This window comes from Leopardus geoffroyi, chromosome X, assembly GCF_018350155.1.
Source record: "Leopardus geoffroyi isolate Oge1 chromosome X, O.geoffroyi_Oge1_pat1.0, whole genome shotgun sequence".
Taxonomy (NCBI): domain Eukaryota; kingdom Metazoa; phylum Chordata; class Mammalia; order Carnivora; family Felidae; genus Leopardus; species Leopardus geoffroyi.
Window position 1 is genome coordinate 75302663 of NC_059343.1, and position 21593 is coordinate 75324255.

General features: G+C 33.9%; 1 pseudogene; it reads left to right on the top strand.

The window, feature by feature from the left end:
- The first annotated feature begins 383 nt into the window (after positions 1-383).
- LOC123595215 lies at positions 384-610 on the top strand (annotated as a pseudogene).
- Positions 611-21593: the final 20983 nt, after the last annotated feature.

Sequence of the window (21593 nt, forward strand, 5' to 3'; positions counted from 1 at the left end):
TCCTGTCTCAGATTTCTTTTTATCATTCTACTAATTTCTTTTTTTTAATGGTTATTGATTTTTAAGAGAAAGAGAGACAGAGCATGAGTGGGGGAGCGGTGGAGAAAGAGAGGAAGACACAGAATGCTAAGCAGGCTCCAAGCTCAGAGCTGTCAGCACAGAGCCCAATGCGGGGCTCAAACTCACAAACTGTGAGATGATGACTTGAGCCTAATTCGTACGCTTAACTGACCGAGCCACCCAGACACCCCTCTACTAATTTCTTTAAAGAGCCCAAACTCTGGGCTCTACAAATACAGACATTTCTGTTCACTAAAAGAACAGTTCTTTTTAAAAATTTCTCTCCCTTTTGGAGGCATCTTTGATCTTGCAGCATAGACACCATGAATTAAGCTCACCCTCCTGAGTTGAAAACATTTATTGACAAGAAATTATCATTGAAATTAAATGGTGGCAGACATATCCAAGGAACATTGCAAGGGTTCAATCCCTTTATGAATCTTGTGACAGGTGAATGTGTGGAGATGACAACTAGTGGCCCAGAAGTATTGGAATATTGGTAATACAAGGAAATAGTATCACCATGATAGAAGCCTTTGAACGAGTATAAACAATGGGTGTGATCACTAGAAGAAACCAACTGCTTCTACATATCTCTCCTCTTCATAGTACCTGTTTTACTACAATATAAAAAACAGGTAGCATGCATTTTCATATTCAGCTTTTTTGTTAAAATAAACTTTTGTAATAGTAAAAAAATAAAAAATAAAAATCTTTTCTTTTTTTCTAATACTGTTCCTCAGTTCATAATATATTGAACAGGGTCATAAACTCACAATAACTATTAAGAGTATTTTCCATTGGTCTGTAAAATATAAATCATTTCTCAGTTGGAATCATTGGATACAAAAGCAGTGAATAAACATCTAGAGAGTGTTGTGAACCAAAATTTAAAATCTATTACAATTCTAAACTGTTTCGTGAGTTATTTTCTTTTGTCTTTCTAATATTTTTGTGTAAAAGTCATTTTAGTATGAAAATTCATACATTCAACATTATAAATACCTAGAGTTAAATCCTGGATACCACCATTTACTAGATATTTGAAATTTAGCAAGTTACATAGTCTCTATAAAATTCAGTTTTCCCATTTGATAATGGTAACTCTGGTTACTATTAATATTAAATGCATTAATAGATGTAAAACACCCCAACACACAATAATTCTTATTAAATGCTAGCTATTAATAGTAATGATAGTAGTCATTTATTGACTGTCTCCAATTCAACTTTTTTATCCCTTGATTTGGAATTTGCCACATTTCTGAGAATTCCATATTTTGTAGCTAAACTTGACTTGACCATGCTTTTGGACAGTTATCAACCAACAAAGTCTTGCAGTGCTATCTAGCTATAAAAAAAAAAGAACCCACATGTAAACACAAAGACATAAAATAGGAATAGACAATAGGAAGAAGATTTGCTCAGAATTTTTTTCTCTCCATGATTGCATAGCCAGTCTCAAAGTTGGTCTTTTGAAACACAGAAGTTGGGTAGTTCAGTTTATTTATGTAAATATTTTGCTTCTCTTGTGGAATACTTTTTAGTTTTGCAATGATGTAAGATTAGTGTTTGACATCCTCTTCATGGGTATAGGTCAGCACCTTATTATTTCAAAACTTGGCATAGTAACGGCTTGATTTAATGTACAATTGCCTAAAGTTTCAGTAAGTCTTTCATTATCTCTCTAATTAGAGAAAAATTTACTCTTCTAGAACAAAATGAAGGAATACCATCCACTGTAATTGTCACTTACTCATCAGTTTTACAGATCAGTTAGAGGTTATGAAAAATGTTATCCTTAAAGAGCAAAAAATCCACAGTCATTTACAGACTTCACAGGCACTATGCCATCAAAAGTCATATTCAATGAAACTAGTTATTGTTATCTTTATATAACTTATCCTCACAGAATAGACATTGTCTACTTTATTAAAATAATGTAAATACTTTCTAAAAGTAGTCTAATTTTGCACAAATTTTGCAAGCATACTCATTACTGTGTGGACCAAACAATAAGGTAAACCAGAAGATTCCATTAACCATCAAAATGTTTTGTAAAAATATTTAGATAATTTAGATAACTACCTGAATTTTCCATTATGTTTAATATTATTGGTGTGTTTGGTGTGGTAGAGCTTTAGGTTGTGCTCCTGATCTTTTTTTTTAAGTTGTTTTTCTTTTTTTAATTCCAGTTAGTTAAAATACAGTATAATATTAGTTTCAAGTATACAATATAGTGATTCAATACAACACCTGGTGCTAATCAGAAGTGCACTCCTTAATGTCCATAACTAACCCATCCCACTACCCTGTCCTTTCTGTTACTGATAAGTTTGTTGTCTATACATAAGAGTCTGGCTCCCAGTTTGCCTCTTGCTCTTTTTTTTTTCCTTTGCTTGTCTGTTTTCCTTCTTAAATTCCACCTATGAGTGAAATCATATAGTATTTGCCTTTCTCTGCTTCATTTCACTTAGCATAATATGCTCTAGCTCCATTCATGTCATTGCATAAGGCAAGATTTCATTCTTTTTCATGGCTGAGTAACATAATATTCCATTGAATATATATATACCATTTATTCTTTATCCATTCATCAATCCATGGATACTTGGACTGTTTCCATAATGACTATTGTAGATAATGCTGCTAAAGATCCACGTGCATGTATCCCTTCTAATTAATATTTTTGTATTCTATGGGTAAATACCTAGTAGTATAATTGCTTGTTCATAGGGTAGATCTATTTTTAAAGTTTTGAGGAACCTTCATATTGCTTTCCAGAGTGACTGCACCAGTTTCCATTTCCACCAACAATGTAAGAGGGTTCCCCTTTCTCCATATTCATGCCAACACCTGTTGTTTCTTGTGTTGTTGATTTCAGCTATTCTGACAGGTGTGAGGTGATATCTCATTGTAGTTTTGATTTGCATTTTCCTGATGATCACTGATGTTGAACATATTTTCATGTGTCTGTTGGCCATCTGTAGGTTTTCTTTGGAAAATGTCTGTTTATGGCTTCTGCTCATTTTTTAACTGGATTATTTGTTGTTTTGGGTGTTAAACTTTTATATATTTTGGAAACTAGCCATTTATCACTTATGTCCTTTGAAAATATCTTCTCCCATTCTGTAGGTTGCTTTTGTTTTGTTGACTGTTTCCTTCTCTGTGAAGAAGCCTTTTATTTTGATTTAGTCCTGGTAGATTATTTTTTTATTTTATTTCCTTTTCCTCAAGAGACATGTCTACAAAGAAGTTGCTATGCCAATATAAAAGAGGTTACTGCCTGTGTTCCTTATTTAGGATTTTTATGGTTTCAGGTCTCACATTTAGGTCTTTAATACACTTCTGCATTTATCGTTGTGTATGTTGTAAGAAAGTGGTCCGGTTTCATTCTTTTGTATGTAGCTGTCCAGTTTTCTCAACACCATTTGTTGAAATCTGTCTTTTTTCCATTGGATATTCTTTCCTGCTTTGTTAAAGATTAATTGACCATAGAGTTGTGGGTTCATTTCTGGGCTTCCTATTCTTTTATTTTGATCTATATGTCTATTTTTGTTCTAGTACCCTACTGTTTTGATTACTACAGCTTTGTAATATAACTTAAAGTTTGGAATTGAGATTCTACCAGCTTTGCTTTTCTTTTTCAAGGTTGTTTTGGTTATTCAGGGCCTTTTATAGTTCACTACAAGTTTTAGAATTATTTTCTCTAGCTCTGTGAAAAATGCCTTTGTTACTTTGAACAAGGAATGCATTAAACGTGTAGATTGGGGTAGTATAGACATTTAAAAACATTTGTTCTTCCAATCCAAGAGCATAAAATATCTTTCTATGTATTTGTATCATTTTCCATTTCGTTCACCAGTGTTTTATAGCTTTCAGAGTACAGTTTTTTCACTTCTTTGGTTAGATATTTTTTTAGGTATCTTATAGATTTTGGTGCAATTATAAATTGGATTGATTCCTTGATTTCTTGCTGTTTCATTATTGCTGTATAAAAATGAAAAAGATTTGTGTACACTGATTTTGTATACTGTGACTCTATTGAATTCCTGTATCAGTTTCTACCTGTTTTTTGGTGGAGTCTTGGGTTTTCTATATAGAGAATCATGTTATCTGCAAATAGGGAAACTTTTACTTTTTCATTACCTATTTGGAAGCCTTTTACTTCCTTTTCCTGCCTGACATCTGATGCTAGGACTTCTAGTAGTATGTTGAATAAAAATGGTGAGACTGGACATCCTTGTCTTATTCCTGACCATTGAGGAAAAGCTGTCAGTTTCTTCCTCATTGAAGATATTAGCTGTGGGATTTTCAAATATGGCCTTTATTATGTTGAAGGTGTGTTCCTTCTAAATCTGCTTTGTTGAGGGATTTTATCATGAATGAAAGTTGTATTTTTCCAAATGTTTTTACTTCATTTATTGAGATGATCATATGATTCTTATCATTTCTTTTATTAATATGATGTATTACATTGATTGATTGGCAAATATTGAACCACACTTGTAATGCAGTAATACATCCCACTTAATCATGGTGAATGATGTATTCAATGTATTGTTGGATTTGGTTTGCTACTATTTAATTGAAAATTTTTGCATTCTTGTTCATCAGGGATATTGGCCTTTAGTTCTGTTTTTTCATTTGAGTCTATCTGTTTTTGGTATCTGGTTTGGGTAATGCTGGCATCATAGAATGAATTTGGAAGTTTTCCTTCCTTTTCAATTTCCTGGAATAGTTAAAGAAGAGTGAGTATTAACTCTTCTTAAATGTTTGGTAGAATGCATCTGTTAAGCCATCTGGTCCTGGACTTTTGCTTATTGGGAATTTTTGATTATATATTCAGATTATTGCTGATTATCAGTTTGTTCCTCTTTCAGTTTTGGTAATTTATGTTTCTAAGGATGTTTTCATTTTTTTAAGTTGTCCGATTTTTTGCCTTATTTTTTTTCACAATATTATCTCATAATTGTTTGTATTTCTGTAGTGTAGGTTGTGATTTCTCCTCTCTCATTTGTCCTTTAATCTATTTGGGTCCTTTCTCTTTTCTTCTTGATATATCTGGCTAATTTTTTCATAGAACCAACTCCTGATTTCTTTGCTCTCTTCTATTGTTTTATTAGTTTCTATATCACTTATCTTCACACTAATCTATTATTTCCCTATTTATGCTGGCTTTAGGCTCTATTTATTGTACTTTTTCTAGCTTCTTTAGGCTTAACGTTAGGTTGTTTATTTGAGATTTTTTTGTTTGGTTGGTTTTTACTTCTTGAGTTTGGCCTGAATTGCTATGTATTTCCTTCTTAGAACCACTTTTGATGCATCCCAAAGGGCTTGGACCATTGTGTTTTCATTTTCATTTGTTTTTATGTATTTTTTATTGTCCTTGTTAGCTCATTTATTTTTTAGTTGCTTGTGGTTTAACCTTTATGTATTTGTGTTCTTTCCAGATTTTTTCTTTGGTTCACCTCAAGTTTCATATCATTGTGTTCAGAAAAGATGCATGATATGTTCTCAGTCATTTAGTACTTTTTGAGGTTTGATTTGTGACCTAACATGTGATCTATTATGGAGAATGTCCCATGTGCACTTGAAAAGAATGATATTCAGCTGTTTTAGTATGAAATATTGTAAATGTATCTATTAAGTCCATCTGGTCCAGTGTGTCATTCAAAGCCATTTTTTCCTTATTTATTTTCTGTTTGGATGATCTGTCCATTGAAGTAAGTATGGTATTAATATCCCATCTATCATTATGCTATTATGAATTAGTTCCTTTATATTTGTTATTATTTTTATATATTTGGTTGCTCCCATATTTTGTACACAAATATTTAGTTTTTATATCTTCTTGATGAATTATCCCCTGTATCATTGTATAGTGTCTTTCTTTGTCCCTTGTGACAGTCTTTGTTTTGACTTCTCATTCCTATGATATAGGTATTGCTACTCTGGCTTTCTTTTGCATTCCATTTGCATGATAAATGTTTCTCCATTCCGTCACTTACAATCTGCAGGTGTCTTTAGGTCTAGAGTGAGTCTCTTTTAGGCTACATATAGATGAGTGTTGTTTTTTCATCCATTCTGTCACTGTATATTTTGATTAGAGCTATTTACATACAAAGTCATTATTAATAGATACCTATTTATTTCCAATTTGATACTTGCTTTTTTGTTATTTCTGGAGATTTTCTGTGATCCTTTCTTATCTTTCTTTCATGTTTTGCTGATTTTCTTTAGTGATATATGTAAATTGCTTTCTCTTCATTTTTGCATGTTTATTAGTGGAATTTGATATATGATTACCATTAGGTTTGTATATAATCTCTTTTACTTTTTTCTCTTTTTTTAACTATAATTTATTGTCAACTTGGCTAACATACAGTGTGGAAAGTGTGTTCCTGTTTTTTGGGGTAGATTCCTGTGGTTTATTGCTTACATACAACACCTAGTGCTCATCCCAACAAGTGCCCTCCTCAATGCCCATCACCCATTTTCCCATCTCCCCTACCCCCCATCCACCCTCAGTTTGTTCTCTGTATTTAAGAGTCTCTTATGGTTTACCTCCATCCCTCTCTGTTTGTAACTATTTTTCCCCTTCCCTTCCCCCATGGCCTTTTGTTAAGTTTCTCAAGATCCACATGAGTGAAAACATGTGATATGTGTCCTTCTCTGACTGACTTATTTCACTCAGCATAATATCTTCCAGTTCCATCCACATTGCTACCAATGGCATGATTTTATTCTTTCTCATTGTGAAGTAGTATTCCATTGTATATATAAACAACATCTTTATTCATTCATCAGTTGATGGACATTTAGGCTTTTTCCATAATTTGGCTATTGTTGAAAGTGCTGCTATAAACATTAGGGTACATATGCCCCTATGCATCAGCACCCATCTATCCTTTGGATAAATTCCTAGTAGTGCTATTGCTGGGTCATAGGGTAGTTCTATTTTTAATTTTTTGAGGAGCCTCCACATTGTTTTCCAGAGCAGCTTCACCAGTTTGCATTTGCGTTCCCACCAACAGTGCAAGAAGTTTCCCATTTCTCCACACCCTTGCCAGCATCTGTAGTTTCCTGAGTTTTTCATTTTAGCCACTCTAACCTGTGTGAGGTGATATCTCAAGGTGGTTTTGATTTGTATTTCCCTGATGATGAGTGACATTGAGCATCTTTTCATGTGTCTGTTGATCATCTGGATGTCTTCTTTGGAAAAGTGCCTATTCATGCCTTCTTCCCATTTCTTCACTGGATTATTTGTTTTTCAGGTGTTGAGTTTGGTAAGTTTTTATAGATTTTGGATACTAACTCTATCGGATATGTCATTTGTAAATATCTTTTCCCATTAGGTCAGTTGCCTTTTACTTTTGTTGTTTCCTTTGCAGTTTAGGAGCATTTTTTCTTGATGAGGTCCCAATAGTTCCTCTTTGCTTTTAATTCCCTTGCCTTTGGAGATGTGTTGAGCAAGAAATTGCTGCGGCTGAGGTCAAAGAGGTTGATGCCTGCTTTCTCCTCTAGGGTTTTGATGGTTTCTGTCTCACATTAAGGTCTTTCATCCATTTTGAGTTTATTTTTGTGTATGATATAAGAAAGTGGTCTAATTCCATTCTTCTGCATGTTGCTGTCCATTTTTCCCAGCACCATTTGCTAAAGAGACTGTCTTTATTCCATTGGATACTCTTTCCTGCTTTGTCAAAGATTAGTTGGCCATATATTTGTGGATCCAATTCTGGGTTCTCTATTTTATTCCATTGGTCTATGTGTCTGTTTTTGTGCCAACACCAAGCTGTCTCAATGATTACAGCTTTGTAGTAGAGGCTAAAGTCTGGGATTGTGATGCCTCCCACTTTGGTTTTCTTCTTCAATATTACTTTGTCTATTCGGGGTATTTTGTAGTTCCACACAAATTTTAGGATTCTTCTAGCTTTTAGAAGAATGCCAGTGCAATTTTGATTGGGATTGCATTGAATGTGTTTCCTGCTCCTGAAAGTAATGGATTTATGAAGAAGAAATAATTTAGTGCTCTGGGCCTGGCACTTCAGGGAGTCTATTCAATGTGTGCTGTGTGTTCTCTGGGTAAGGGGCCTGCCTTCCTGAGACTGAGGCAAGCGTGAATGAAAAGGGCCATTCCACTGGAGTAAAGGGGAATGTGGCTTGGTGTGAACAAGTTAGGCAACCAGTGTTGGCACTGTGCTGTTTCCTGTAGGTGGCTATGTGTTTTGTTGATGGATGGGGGAAGGAAATGATTTGGGCCAGCCTATTTGTTCCCGGAAATTTGTCTCTGTTAAAGCTGACTCTCAGGAACTTACTCCCACAAAAGCAAATAATCTCCCCACTGTATGCACCAGTTCATCAGATTGCGGTCTGCCTCTGGGTTTTTTGCCAACTTTCTCTCCAGGAGCAGTGTAGTCCCCTCTAGGCTCTATTCCAGCCAGTTTTCTGATCCTTAAAACTCAAGGTTGGAAGTCCTGTCAGTTGTAAGAACGCACAAATTTCAGCCCCTCTCATTTTCCAAGCCAATTGCTTTGGGAAATGTTCTCCCTGTGCATTCCAGTGTCTTATCTTCTTTCTCTTACTCTTCTCCACAACCATGGCTCCCTTCCCTCTGCAGCAGCCATTATCCCTCTCTCCCCTAAACCACATCTCTATACTTCCTACCTTCTTTGATGTGATATCTTCTCTCCCTTTAGCTGTGGAGTTTGTTCTGTCAGTCTTCAGGTCAATTTCTGAGGTATTTAAGATGATTTGATAGTTATCTACTTGTGTTCATGTGATAAGGCATGCATAAGTTCCTCCTACTCCACTGACATCTTTCTGTTCCTTGCTCCTGATTATTTTCAGAGTGTTTGGTGAGTCCACCTTCTTTTATTAGTTGGTCATTTATCATATGTGCATGTCTACAATATATATCCTGAAATCATCCTGTAAAATTGTCAACTTAAATTTTGATTATTTAAGATAAAGAAATATCAATGTATAAGGACTTTGAACGTGGAGTTTTAAAAATACGTAAAGGAACATAGTAAAGAATTAAATAATTTTGATTTAATTTTAAGCCCAAGTTAGTCTGCTTACTAGGAATGAGACTATGGTCACATAGTTAAGTTTTATGTACCTCATTTATTTTCTATGCCAGATATGGATAGTCATATCTACCTCAAATACAGCTATCAGGAGAATGAAACGAAATTTAAACATAAAGTGCTTAACATGGTATGACATTTTATGAGTACTGGATAGATGAAAGCTGTCATTATTGTCAATGATAAATTAAAAATTGTAAATGCAAAATGATACTGATTAGTAGAGGAATACTTTTTAATTTTGTACTAATTGATACACAATACATTTTTAAATGTTGCAATTTATTTGTAATGTTCCTTATGCTTTCTTAAAATATTACATAATTTTATTTCTCATTTTGTTAAGAAAGCATCATGTTATAATTCCAATCAATGTTCATGTATTTTAGCAATTTAAAGGTATCATGCACCACTACAAGTGCTACCACAGTTAATGGGTTTATGTTGATTACAAAAAACTGATATAGAATTTTATATGTACTGAAACTAGACAAAGAAAATACCATTTTACCTGTTCTCATACTGTTTTGTTTTATTGACAGTACACAAATGCAGTATGTATCTATGGCAATTGGCTATGAGAAAAAATAAATTATGAACAATCATTGTAATAGACAAAAGTTCTGGCTCACATTCTTCTGAGTTTTGCACCTGTCTATGGAATGTCTCTGAAATTTACCTTTCTTAGTCCTGCCCCTGTTATAAAACTTGCAATGTTGAGAGGAAGTGGCCAGATATAACAGAGAAACAAATATTACTTCCTACCACCCCCACACACTTTTTTTTCCACCCAAATCAATAATATGGGGAATATATGACCAAAAATCATTAAACTTACTCATGTATCTAGCAAGTAAATGGATTACAGGTATTTAAATTCCTTATTATGACTCATATATAATTATAAAAATATATGAAGACATTAGGATGAAAGGAAAAAAAAATTACTTGCAATCTTCTTATACCTATTACCCAAGCATCATCTTTTTCTAGGTTCAGTTTAAACTATATTCACGCAGGTATCTCACCGCTGCGTCAGTGCAGTTAGGCATCAGCAAATTAATGAGAGGAGAGAGGAGGCCCCTGCTCTTGGGCACCCGCAGGAACTTACTCCAGCTCCAGACACACCGTAAACACTTTCATCTAACGGAAGATAAGCTGTGAAATCGGATTTCTGAACCACAAGACAAGAAATCACAGAATGTTCCGGCTGAAAGGGAATAACACACTTCTTAATTGAAGAGTGGTCAGGAAAGAAAGCACATGGAGAGCAGTGCCCTGTGGCAGCTTGTGTAAAAACTGCATTCCATGCCAGGCCTGAAATGTTCCAAAGCTCAGTTCGCTATCAGCATCCCAGGTGGTGCAATTAATAAAGAGCTAGCATGGGGCCACTGGCATAAACAAGGCAGCTCCTTAGAACCTGAACTTCCTATTTGTTCCATTCCTTGGGTAGATAATGCCTGTTAATTACTCTGGAGTATTTTCTTTTAGAAATTATTTTGGCGAGGAGAGAGGGAAGATGGCTGCGTAGGAGGACGCTGGGCTCATCGCGCGTCCTGCTGATCACTTAGATTCCATCTACAGCTGCCTAAATAACCCAGAAAACTGCCAGAGGATTAGCAGAACGGAGTCTCTGGAGCCAAGCGCAGACCAGAGGCCCACGGAAGAGGGGCCCCTCCTGAAGTGGATCACCTAAGGAGAAGCCAGCTAAGCCTGCCCCTCCTGCCCCCGTGCATCTTGCCTACCCACCCCAGCTAATACGCCAGATCCCCAGCATCACAAGCCTGGCAGTGTGCAAGTAGCCCAGACGGGCCACGCCACCCCACAGTGAATCCCGCCCCTAGGAGAGGGGAAGACAAGGCACACACCAGTCTGACTGTGGCCCCAGCGGTGGGCTGGGGGCAGACATCAGGGCGGACTGCGGCCCCGCCCACCAACTCCAGTTATACACCACAGCACAGGGGAAGTGCCCTGCAGGTCCTCACCACTCCAGGGACTATCCAAAATGACCAAGCAGAAGAATTCCCCTCAGAAGAATCTCCAGGAAATAACAACAGCTAATGAACTGATCAAAAAGGATTTAAATAATATAAACTATATTCACATGTAGCTTTTATACAATTGCACCCATAGCACAAAGTATTTTCTATATTTAAGCTTTCATAGCAGAAAAATATATGCTTTGTTGATGTATAACCTTTTAAATTATAATTAATGTTTGTATAACTTTCTATTAATATTCTCTGATCAGAGGAGCACCTTGGTGGCTCAGTGGATTAAGCATCTGACTCTTGATTTTGGCTCAGGTTTGAATGAACCCCACATCAGGCTCTTTGTTGACTGTGTGGAGGCTTCTTGGAATTCTCTCTCTCCCTCTTTCTCTGCCACTTCCCCATTATCTCTCCCTCAAAATAAATCAATAGGCTTAAAAAATATTCTTTGGTGACAAATTTAGTCAGTTATATACTATACGAATTTGATCTTACACACCTAACACACGTGCATATACACATACTTTTCCAGAATTATATGCAACGTTCTCCAAATGGACAGGGGGCTGAATCAAATAGGTATAAGAAAAAACACTAATAACAGTAACACCAAAAATAAAAATTAACATTTATTCAGTATCTTTTTTTTTTTAATTTTTTTCAACGTTTATTTATTTTTGGGACAGAGAGAGACAGAGCATGAACGGGGGAGGGGCAGAGAGAGAGGGAGACACAGAATCGGAAACAGGCTCCAGGCTCTGAGCCATCAGCCCAGAGCCCGACATGGGGCTCGAACTCACGGACCGCGAGATCGTGACCTGGCTGAAGTCGGACGCTCAACCGACTGCGCCACCCAGGCGCCCCAACATTTATTCAGTATCTTAAAGGTATTTTTATTATTTCCTATAATCCAAACTAACCAGAGAGTACAGTTATTGACAAAACTGAGGGTGAGAGGAGTTAAGTACAATGAAAGAATATATGAAAACGGTGGGCTTAATCATGGAGACATGAGCATAGTCTTATTGCTTTAATTAGATCAAGTTTCTAGTTATCCTAGCACAAACATTTGACACATCATATAAGCAGGTAACTCTAAAAATAACTTTTTAAAAAATTTTTAAATGTTTATATTTTGAGAGAGAGACAGAGACAGAGACAGAGTGTGAGTGCGGAAGGGGCAGAGAAAGAGGGAGACACAATCCGAGGCAGGCTCCAGGCTCTGAGCTGTCAGCAATGAGCCTGACACAGGGCTCGAACACATGAACCGAATGACCTGAGCCGAAGACAGGATGCTTAACTGACTAAGCCAATCCAGGTGCCCCTGAAAATAACTCTTGACAAAGAAAATTAGCTAGGAGAATTGTTTCCAAGGTATCAATACTAATTCAATTGTTACCACAATGCTATTAATAGCAACTATTAACAACACTAATAAAACCCATTAAAAGGGGAATATTGTCATTTTAAGGATAAAAGACTAACATGAAGAAAAATATCCTGAAACCAGAGCTTTAGTAAAACTGACGTGATGAAGAACATGCTAATCAATACTATTTCAACAAGTTTCAGTTCTCTGTTAGTGGTGTTTTATACTTTACATCTGTCAAATAGCTTGGTTCCTCTTGTTTCCAATATTGTCCTTTCATTGGAACCACTGGCAAAGACTATTAACTTGAAATCAATGATAGGTTTACAGCTACTGCCTTTAGTTGTTGAGTAATAACACTATCCTTTCTAGGTTATTTGCTTGCTAAGCAAAAAATTAACCAATTAAGAAGCAGCTACTTTGTAATAAACAAATACTTCATAAAGGTTTCATGGGGAAAAAAGGTTATTTCTATTTAATGCTATCATTATGTTTATGCAAACAGAAAATGTTAAGATTTTTGTTTTGAAAGGAAAATAAATCTTTTTCATAGATTCAATTAAAAGAATGATACCTTATAAAAACTGATCAAAAAGACAATCAGACTGTGACTTTTTCCCTATTATACTATTTAGGTTGACTAGTATTCAAACTGTTGCAAGACCAGAAAGAGTGGTAACTATAGCATTTGTTATTTACCTTCTACAATAAGATGAATAAGGAAGCGATACATTCGCAGATCCATTCTTTTTTTTTTTTTTTAATGTTTTTTGTTTATTTTTGAGAGAGAGAGCGCAGGTCGGGGAGGGACTGAGAGAGACTGGGACAGAGGATCTGAAGCAGGTTCTGTGCTGACAGCAGCAAGCCTGATTCAGGGCTGAAACTCACGAACTGAACTGTGAGATCACGACCTAACCTGAAGTCAGATGCTTAACCAACTAGCTACCCAGGCACTCCTCACAGATCCATTCTTGAACCCTGGCTTCCATATATGTCTCTTCATTGTTATCCTGGTGACTCCCTATAGAGGAAAATTTTCTGTGTTTATCTTGGAGTATAGCTCATTCCCCTCAACTTTTAGGTACTGATATTTTACCAGGAATACAGATGTGTGCTTCTGTAGAAGGAAGGTTTGTTATCGTACCATAACACTCTCTCATCAGATTCACCTAGTTCCTAAAAGTGTCACATCCAGTGCTTTTGGATATCTGGATTTCTTTTCTTGTCAATAATAGAAACTAAATGGGATTATTTTATAAATTTTTCATTTTTTCCGGAGTTTAATAACATACTTATTGCTAATCCAGGAGAAATTAATTACATTAAAATAAAATTCAACCAATATTTCAGAGAGTAGTTTTAAGTCATGATCTAGTCCTAGCTAAAAAATTCTGTATTTCTTTATTAAAATTATTTTGTGAACAGTGATTAGTGTGTTTCTGCTTTAAGATAGTGGTTCAGAGTAGGACTTAAAAAAGATAGAATAATAAAAAAGTTATATACTTTGTTTTATGAGTAGGAATGTATGATATTTCTAGTATAGTTTCAGGTTTTAACGAGCTGTGCTAAAGTCACTGCTACCTGCTCTGCCCTGTTGGCTAGAGCACTTATGTCACACATGAGGCTATTCTAAATCACATGGTCTTCTGTGTAAACCTGACAACCTGTTGCTGGAAGACAGTAATTTAATTTGGTGATGTCCACAATATTTATAAATTAACTTGGCAATCCCTTTCTGCAGTGTCAATAGAATGAACAATCTGACTTCATAGGTCAGATAAATTTACCTTCTTTTAAAACTTTAGAACTTTATGAAACTCTGTAGAGTCATTGAAATAACTCAGTGACCTTCTTCTATTTTCCTTTCAATGCCTTCAGATAAAAGGAAGATACACTATCCTGAGTAATGTTTATATACAATTTGTTGTTGACTTAAACTTGTATTATAGAAAGGGTAACAAAGTAGTACATAATATTATTTATCACCATCACTTTGAGTGCCATTATTAACATACTGCAATTCTTTGGAACAAAAGTATATCTAGTTGAAAAGGATAGAAACTAAGCAACCAAAGTCTTTAGGGATAGTCTTGTACACTCCCAAACTTAGCGACATTTTATAACTAAGAATTTCAGAAGTAATGACTCTTACCCTTGTTCACACCACACATTCTCTGATCTCAAAGTAAATAGATGAAAACAAAATGGGAATGATAGTAGGCAACAAAATTTATATATGTTTTGCTTATAAAACCATATATATATGTGTGTGTGTGTGCTTTCCTTACAAAATCATATACAAATTTTAAATTTCAAAAAGTAGTAACAGTGCAAACAAAATTATATTAAGATAGTCTCTACATGATATAATTCTAACATCAAGGAAAACAATACTTTAAAAACAAAGTTTAGGAAATACATAATTCCAATTTAAGTAGCAAAATTGATTTTAACTGATATCCTCAGTTAAATGAGAGAAAAAAAGTATTATTTTTCTTATATTGTTCCAATTTCTCCCCTGTGCTATAGAGAAAGCAGGTTGTAACTGTGCCCTGAGTATCCTTACCGCTTTTGTAAATGTCACAATCAGCACAACTCTGACATGTTTTAATAATGCCTTGATTCAGCAAAGTTTACCTTTGTCTCCAGTACATCCATTTATCTTGCGCTTGTCCTCATATTGTACCCTGGTTGACCAAAGGCATTTTATATTAGTTTCACCGGGAATTTTTCTGAGCTCCACTTTGTTTTCAAAACTAACCTACTGCCCATTACTTCCTTCTATAGTCAACTGCTGCTCAGAGAAATACCACAATGTTAAAAACTCATGACAGCAAAACATGTTATTCCTTTCAGATGTCAATGTTTTAAAATAAATCAAAAGAATGAGTATTCTGATTATTTTCAAACCTCAATGGCTTAAAACAATATCAATTAGATTTTTTACATCGCACAGTATCCATGAGTCAGGAATTCAGGAAAGGCAGGACTGGGTATTTCTGGCCTAGGGCTCCTCATGTGGTTGCAGATGGAATTTAGCTACAGTTGGAACAACAGGTGGCTGAAAAAGCTGGAGACTGGCAGGACGGGTCTTCATGTAGACTCCAGGTTTCTCCATGTGGAGTAGTTTGACCTTCTTGCAGTGTAGTAGCCTCTGGGAAATCACATTCCTGACAGCAGGCTGAAGGATCCAAGAATGAAGCAAGTAAAAATGCACACTTTCTGACCTAACATTGGAATTCCTATAGCATCATTTCTGCTATATTCTGTTAGTCAAGGCAATTAAAAAGCCCCCGCCCCCACCCAGATTTAGGAAGAGAGAAAACAGACTCCACAGCTTGTTGGAGTGGCAAGTTTCTAGAACATTTAGAATAAGAGATATTTTTGTAGCCATCTTTGACAAATAACAATTTTCCAAAATGACTTAAGTAAGCATTTTGTGGTTTTAATTATGTTTACTTTATAACATGTCATATTCAATTATTTTTGATACATGCTTATCAATATATAATAAAAAATAAAATGATAGAAGCATTCACTGAATACTACACAGGAATTTTTATTTTCATTTCCTATTTACCTCCCCAGGAAGACTACCCCAAAACATGTAAACTCTTATTTATTGTTAGCATGCTTAATTACCTATATTATTACCTATTACATAAATCAATATGCAAAAAGAATCTCCTTGAAAAATATAAGAAAACTTTGTGGACATTGTTAGAAATACCAAGACTTAATCTCATAATTTGTAAATGTAATACAGTGAAAAGTTGCAAAAACATTCCAATATGAACTCCCTCATCAGTCTTCTTAGGTATCTGTTTAATGGCTTGAAAAACTAGAGCATGTATGTAACATATACCTTCAGCCCATAGTTATATGCATTCAAATGCCATATCTGAAGGAAATCATTACATTGTATAAATAGAGTGCTTAGAGTTAGATCTGAAAATCTTACATTAGAGGACCAAAGAATGAATTTGGAAGCCCTTGAACACTTTGAATGTTTGAATTATATCATTTCAAAAGCAACTGTAATAAGTAGGTTTTTGTTGATCCATTCTGAGGCTTTGCAGTGCTCAATTGCTCTCAAAATTTCTCATTTGTCACTTAGTCTAAGTGACTGCATACTGAGCTCTATTCTGAAGCTTTACAAGTGTTTATTAGAAAGAACTCATAAAAGTCTTCCTTTAGACTACCTGCAAGTCTTCTATGTGCTTGTGTTACTTGAGAAAATAACATCCAGTGTGTGATAATCAAAAAATTTCAGAATGAATATAAATATTTGATTTCATTTTACTCTGGGTCCTGGCAGTTTCTAATTGTGGCTTTTCCAGAATTTAATTATTGAAGACATTTTAAAGTGTCCATATAGTATGCACCTAAAATTATACATATGATGAGATTTCTTTCAAGTGGGATATATCATTAAAATATATTTTTGCCCTCTTTGAGGAATATTTCTTTAACAAAAAGACTTATTTTGCACAATTAAGATATTGTAATTAAGATGTATATAAGTTAAGTTCTCTAAACATTTTTTCTTCACAAATATAACAAAATATTCTAGACACAATTTTGATGATTCTGAATCTCTAGCTTACTTTATTGTGAGAATACAGTATAAAATACATAACACATAAAACATGTGTTGATCAGCCATTTATGTTTTTCATAAGACTTCCAGTTAACAGTAGGCTATTAGTAGTTAAATTTTGGGACAGTCAAATGTAATATGCAGATTTTTGACTGTGCAGGACAGGAAGTCAATGCCCTTGACTCCCAGGTTGCTAAGGGATCAATTATATTTGAATATCCATGTGTGACAGAAAGAACTTTGATTCATACTTTACACCATATACTAATATATAGATATTAACTCAAAATGGATCATTAACGTAAATTTAAAACCTAAAACTATAAATCTCCTAGAAGAAAAAAATGTGAGATCTTTCTGACCTTGGATTATACAGTAATTTCTTATATGCAACACCAAAAAATATTTATATTATATCAAAATAAAAACAAATCAGCTTTTTAAAGACACTTTTAAGAGAATGAAAAAAATAAGCCACAGAAAGATAATTTATTTGCAAATCTCATATTTGACAAAGGACTTATATCCAGAAAATACTATATATATATATATATATATATATATATATGTATATATATATATATATATATATATATATATATATATATATAAACTTAGTAATAAGAAAACAATCAGCTAATTAAAAAATGCTCAAAACAGGGCACCTGGGTGACTCAGTCATTTGAGTATTTGACTTCAGCTCAGGTCATGAACTTGCAGTTCGTGAGTTCGAGCCCCACATTGGGCTCTCTGCTATCAGTGCAGAGCTCTCTTTGGATCTTCTGTTCCTTCTCTCTCTTTGCAGCTCAGGCTCTCTCTCCCTTTCTCAAAAATAAACATTAAAATAATAATGATGAAGATGATGATAATGGCTAAAACAATGTGAATAGCTCTTCAACAAAACGATGTCTGTATGGCACACAACCACATTAAAATATACACACCCTTAATCATTAAGGAAATGCAAAATAAAACAACATTTAGAATATTTGGTATTAAAAACTTTCATACTAGGCCTTATTGAGGATGTGAAGCAACTGGTACTGCTAGGAAACATGTTGGAAAATGGTTTGACAATTCTTTAAAAATTAAACAAAATCTTATATGACTCAGTCATTCTACTCTGCCCAAGAGAAATGAAAGTATATGTCCATAAAAAGACTTGTGCATATAGTTTTATTATAACTTTGTTTTTTTATAGTCAATTTCTAGAAGCATCCCAAATGTCCATGAATGGGAAGATGGATAAACAAATTGTGGTGAATCAATACAATGGACTTCTCCTCAACAAATGTAATATTCCACTGATACATGCAACAAAGTGCATGAATTTTAAAATAATTATTCTGAGTAAACTAAGCCAAACAAAATATGTGCATACAGTATGAATCAATATATGTATAACTCTAAAGAATATAAACTAAACTTTTGTGACAGAAATCCAATCAGTACTTTTCTGAGGGAGGTGAATGAGGAGGAGTAGGAAGGATGGATTACAAAGAGGCACATGGAAATTGATGAGGGTGTGGATCTGTTAACTATTTTGATTGTAGTGATGATTTCCCAAGTATATACATATGTCACATCTTATGTTGTGAAATTCAAATATGTGCAGTTTGTTGTATGTAAATTATACCTGGATAAAGCAGTTTAAAATATTTAGTGCAACTGATTCTGGTATGCCACATTGTAAATAATATTATCATCAATTTCACAATTTGGTGTCTTAGGAGGGCCTAAATCCCTTGCAAATAATTGTTACCAGATACCTGTTTCATTCCTGATATCACCCATGGCCTCTCTTTTTTTCCTTTATCTATTTTTTAAAAATTTCCTAGAATGTGCTGAGTCTTGTGCTAGCTGCCTGTGCTAGCTGTGGAAGATATGTGAGTGTATGTGCACACACACACACACACATACACACACACACACATATATACACACACATGTGTGTTAGAATAAACACATATATGTGTATATATACATATATGTTAAAATATAGTAGAATATATGTATATAATATATAATAATTATATATATGTATATGTATATACACATTTGTATCTACCCTCAAGAAATAAAATAATATAATCTACACAAGGCAGTACACATTTAAGTGCCAAATTTGTGTTACAAGCTACAGTAATATTTTGAATTCTGAAAAAAGAAATGTTCATATATATCATAATGGCTTGAGGAAATTTCACAGAGGAAATTCTATTATCACATATTTTATTCAAATGGTCCTTTTCCTTCTTAACCAATCTATGCTTTTCTTAAAAACTTGATTTTAAAACCATATCCTGAATAAAGCTTTCCCTGATTAATCTGTCACTCATCATCAGGCATTAATAGACACCCTTTCATGCATGCTGAGCTCAGTTTTTCTAAGTTAATCTGCTTGTTTACATTATATCTATAACTTAAATCAAGCACAGATCGCTTGTTTAGTTTCACTCAACAATTTGCCCAATTGGTTTAAATACTTTCTATTTCATTTAATATTTTGATATTAATTAGGCATTTATAAATTATCTTTAATATTTATAGAATACAAAGTTTAATTAATCAAGATGTATTTATTAATTTCTTTGGTGACCAAAAAACCTTACGGTTCTTTGTTTTCATAAACAATCTGCAAATTATCATCTACTGAAAATTGAACTTGAAATCTATTTTAACTTTGTGCTTTTGAGATTTAACTGCATTGTAAAGCTTCAGTAAATATTTCAGACACTGTGAATAGCATTTGCTTTCAGACCATTTTGCTCTGTCTTTTAGGGTTAAGAGTTAAGGTCAATCACTATCAGTTAAGGAAGAAACAAAATTTGTTGTCTATTCCTAAAGAGCTATAATCCCCTCCTTTTTTTCAGTTTGAAGACAATAATTATTTTCCCAACATTGGATGCATGTAACCAACTTGATTCTATGTTAAATCAATTTTTTTGCAGAGTCAAAAACATAAAAATAACTACTTTCAGTTCCAGATGTGTACCAAAATCCATAATTTTAGACCTGGAATGAATATCAATCCAACATGAGAGATTGTTTTTCTATTCAGTTCACTTGTAAATAGCTTATTTTGTTTAAATCATACTTGAATTTATAATTAGGAATCTAAAATAATGTGCTCCAGGCTTTAATTCCTGATAGTTGTCTGAAAATAAGTGAAAATCAAGGGATTTGTAGGAAATCAAAATGCATTCATCTTGAACAGGCTTTGCATGCATAGGCATGTTTTCCAATTCATTGTTGGACTAAAAGTAGCCAAATGATAACAAATCTTAAGAGTCAAAAAATTACCTCCTCTCTAATCTGCAAGTATTGGATCAATAACACTCCACCTGTTAATAGAGCAAGCCAGCACTCTTGTGTTTTCCAAACTATGTGAAAATCTCACTTAAAATGAGTAACAGAAAATACCTACTAGAAGCATTGTGTAGAAAAGTTTCTTTAAATGTACCTTTTCTTGTTAGCCTGAAACTTTACAATGAGATCAATTGTTTCTATACTGTATCTTGTAAATGTTTAGCTAGATATAGGTAGATGACAGAAAGATGATAGATAGATATAGATAGATAAACACTGAGTGTAGGGGTGTGTTTATAAAACATTCAAATAAGTGATTATTATTTGACAGTTAATATCTAATCTTTCTATTTAATATCACTAAGTTTTATTTTAGTTGACCTATCCTTGTGCAGTGGGTGGTATAAAAATAGACTATAATCTTCATATAAGCCAGTATTGGTCATATTAGCAAAGCTTTGTTACGATTTGGAAATTAACTAATAAACTATATTTTAGATAATTGGTATATATATTGGTATATATAATAGGTGACACCTGCCATAAGAGAACAACCACTGAAATTGTCTTAGTGATTTTGCTTGTGGTCATTATATTACAGTTATAAGAAAACTGTCATCTAAATATGTCACAATTATATGATTATTATAAAAATAGTTTAATTTACCCTTACACTATTTATCAAATGCAAGGGAGGCCCATTTTCCAATTAAATCTGTCAAAAACATGCACATGCAAAAATATTTGGATACAAAGGTGACTGACTTCAAGGTCATATTCATATTGAATCCTGAGATATTTGCAAGATTTATTTGTAATGCTGAAGTAGCTAACATTTATTAAAGCAAACCATAGGTACTCCATGATTTTGAAAATAAATACATAAAAAGTTATTTATATGCATGACATATATATCCAAAACTTTAATTGATTAATGATTAGTTGCACATATCATCTCAAACTTGTAAATAACAAAACTTATTTTATCACAACATATGAAAAATTTTCCATTTGAATTCAAGAATATATTTCCAATATGTTTTTGCTATGATTTTTTTTTTTGGTTAAACTGAATTCATTGACTTTTGCCATGTGTGCTGTAGTGAGAACTGTATGCTGCACAATTGCTATATATCAAATTCATTCAAACTTTTCAAGTTTAACAAACATTA